The sequence below is a fragment of the Oreochromis aureus genome, linkage group 15 (assembly GCF_013358895.1).
Source record: "Oreochromis aureus strain Israel breed Guangdong linkage group 15, ZZ_aureus, whole genome shotgun sequence".
In the NCBI taxonomy this organism is placed as follows: domain Eukaryota; kingdom Metazoa; phylum Chordata; class Actinopteri; order Cichliformes; family Cichlidae; genus Oreochromis; species Oreochromis aureus.
In genome coordinates this window covers 33,349,285-33,352,797 of record NC_052956.1, presented here as the reverse complement: position 1 = coordinate 33,352,797, position 3,513 = coordinate 33,349,285, and the positions used below count along the sequence as shown (strand labels likewise).

The 3,513-nt window shown below is 39.9% G+C and overlaps 1 long non-coding RNA gene across 1 annotated transcript; it reads left to right on the top strand.

The window, feature by feature from the left end:
* The first annotated feature begins 225 nt into the window (after nt 1-225).
* LOC120433098 lies at nt 226-1,931 on the top strand. Its single transcript, XR_005608315.1, has 4 exons — nt 226-398; nt 1,184-1,356; nt 1,445-1,521; nt 1,772-1,931. It is a non-coding gene; the product is annotated as an uncharacterized LOC120433098 (long non-coding RNA).
* Nucleotides 1,932-3,513: the final 1,582 nt, after the last annotated feature.

The following is a 3,513-nucleotide window of genomic DNA, read 5'->3' as shown; positions in this document are numbered from 1 at the left end:
AAAAAATCGCACAGCGTATGCCCAAGGCTCCGCCGATGCTGATGGAAATGGACAAAACGTTAAGAAACGCAAAGCCAGAGGAACAGACTAACACACACTAATGCTGTTTTTGACTTCTATTTATGCCCTCAGTAGGCGTGACCTAACGGCCGCACTTCAAAGCACGGCTGAACTTCAAAGCACTCAGCCTTTGACGCGTCATGTAATCTTCCTTCTAATAGCGCAACTCCTCCCACTCATTCATAATCCGACCTCCGCGTTTGCACTCGTCCTACAAGAGCTCCCAAATTTGAACATCACTGATGTTCATCGGATTTACAGAGTGACGACAAACCCCGTCAGCATGTTAGATAAAGGATTTAAGTTATATGCTGCATCATATATACACAACTACGAAGGTAAGAAAACGTAAATTAACCGACAAAGAAACGTTAGCTAACGTGAAATGCAAACACTACGTTACTCCGCTATGTGTTTCATTTGATGTCAATTTCTACATTACATGTTTCCTTAAACGGTGTTTATAGTTGAGGTTTAACTAATGTCACTTTTGTTGTTAGACACTTTTATAATAGCGTTAGGTAGTTGGCTAACTAAGCAGGTAGTTAACTACCCAATGCTACTCTTGCTACGTGTAAAGTATATATGTTTAAGACGTGTTGACATGAGTAGTACAGAAATAATGCTAATGGTTCTTGTATCTTTATTCAGTGTCCAAAAAACACAGGTTGACAGGGAGGTCGGTGTGAGAGCCCTGTGCTACAGGTCAATGAGGAAGAGTGAGGCACCACACAGACTAAGTGTAGGCAGGAAGCTGTGTAAAGTTGTTAATCCCTGTTCAGTGGGGTTCAGTTCATTTAAGCATTAGTTAAGTTCATTCCTGAAGGCCCATCAACTTGAATGTTTTCCTTGTCCCCCTGCTTTATCACACCTAATTTGACTAGTCAGATGTGTTTGGGTGATCAGAAACAAATTTACACCAAGTTAATACTGCAAATATACACAATCTAAGTTATTACAGTTATCAAGGATGGTTAAATTGTTTTAATAGGGAGAGAAGGAAACACTAAGCATTCAGGAGGGTAAGCCTGTAGGGGTCAGTAACCATAACACTGAACTATGTTCCTGTTTGGCTCTTCCATGAAGATGATGTTACATTTTAATTTTAGTTCTTTCTTCTTAGATTAAGCTTCTGGATTCATCGCCAGTGCTCCTGTGTGGCAGGTGCTGTTATGTGCAATCACACAGTGGCACTGCTCTTCCAAACAGCACACTACTCACAACTCAGAGTGCCGGTTGTCCCCTGTGCATAGCTGCACCGAATCTGAACAGCAATGGCACAAGCCACGGACAGTGGTAATTTAAATAAGGTTAAAGTTTTTGAATTAGACCATGTTTACATATGAACAGCAACACCATCCATAGTAAATGTGTCTTCTGTTAGGGTGTGAAGCCAGGACCTATCAACTCTATGATCTTCACTAAGCCGGTACCAAATAGGATGGCCCAGACTGGAGTACGGTAATTAGATTTGTAAAATTTGGTTTCCTGTGTTACAAATGCATGTTGCTATTTGTTCATACATGCATGTGTCAGAATAGGTATTAATTTACATACAACATTACACTTTCTGAAGACGGCTAACTCAGTCATGTACATATATACATCCCAGTCTCTAACTTATGCACCACTGTTTCACACTTTTTAGTTTAGTTGTTGTTCAGTATAATAACCTTCTTCCTTACATTATTGTCATTGATGTTTTCTTTAGGAGTGGATTCTACAGAGGCATTGTGGGTCCATTACCAGATCCCTGACCTGACAAGCCCCTTGTGGAAAGTGCCTTTGGGCTGGTGCAGGAGGGCAGTGTTCTGTCATGTCAGCAGCCGGTTTTGACAACCCGGCACATCACACTACACCGTGATGCACCACCAACACCGCACTTGCCTCTGGAGGGTATGACATCAAGGAAACCCTGCTCGCTCAGACAGCCTGTGATATATTTTCTCAAACCGCTGCGCTGAACAAGTTTCCAAAGAACATGCTGTGTGACACAATAAATATCCTTTAACCTGTTAACCTGTGGCTTCTGGAAGAAACTCGGTGAGTCAGTCACTGCAAACACATTTGTATCATCAAGTGTTTGTCAAATGAAAATGATATGTTTTTCACACTTAGGATAATTTTCTATGTTGCAGTGCAGTAAAGTGCATGTTTCTTCTGTGTTCAATCATACATGTTCTAATTGTTATAAACAGAAAAATCTTTTCTTACTTAACTGCTTGATTCTTAACTTGTTTAACTGAAACATGATGAAATGTCATAGTATTATTTTTTTTAAATGTCCTTGGCAGTGCATGTGTCCGCATTGTAACTTACTAATAAAAAGTCCTGTGTGTACTTTGGTGTGTGTTTTATGTTATTTTATTGCAAATAAATAATAGTCATTTGATTTTACAGTTACACACAATCTTATATCTCTGGCATGGCATGGCAAGGCAATATCGGGTACATGCAATTTGAAACCTGACATTCCAGAGCAAAGCATGAAGCACACAGCACGTGGTCAACGTGACTCATATGGAGACTGACAACATTACAAGGAATAAAGGAAAATTGAGGACTTAGCCACAGAAAAGACTTTTTTCCTTTTTTTGTTACAATAACTCGAAAAGGTCAACTATGATTTTTAAATTAATATCATAGGTGTGAGTTTAGAGTTCAGATTTTTTCTGCACATTCTTTTTGTATTTAATTATGATGGTAAATACATTTTGCAACATATCTGCCTGCACTTGCACTTGCTCTTAAAGTAGGAACAGTTCACCTTTCCAGCTGTATTTTTAATACTGATGAGTTTACTTTAATTGTTAGCCTATTGGTCAAAATGTATTGTTCTTCTGATTCATGTGTAATGCTTTTCTCAAATAATACATCCACATTTCAGCACGTAAGCAGCTGTTTGTCTCAGTATTACCTGATAACATACTGAGGCCTGCTGATCACGAAGTATGTGGGAAATAAAAGCATGTTAGGAAGAGACTAGGGCCATTTTCAGTTCGCGCCTGCTTTCTCTCCAACGCCTTGGCTCAAAGAATGTGCTGATGCTGAAGTTGACCTCGACCTTGTGAGCCAATTTTTGTTTCATGTCCCACTTCACATGCTGCAGATGCTCCTGCAGCTCAGTCTTCTCATTGTTTGCAGGGATAACCATTTCATTTGAGGAAGAGGAGCAGGAATGTAGTCCAAAGACAAATGGATGTGGAGAGGAACACTGGGACTTTTCTCTTTCTATCTCTGTTTTTTCAGTTGCTAGTTTCCCTCAAGAGGAATGAGCTCATGTTTGTGGGCTCTGTTGCCACGTGTTGTGGTTCACTTTCTAGAATAAGGATGAGTTAGTTTCTGGTCAGACCACAGAGAAGCAGCCAGAAAGAAAACGTGCTTCCCTGTCAAGAACAAACACAAAACATTTGCATGACTTAGTGTAATTACTTGAGTACAGAGATTAGACTT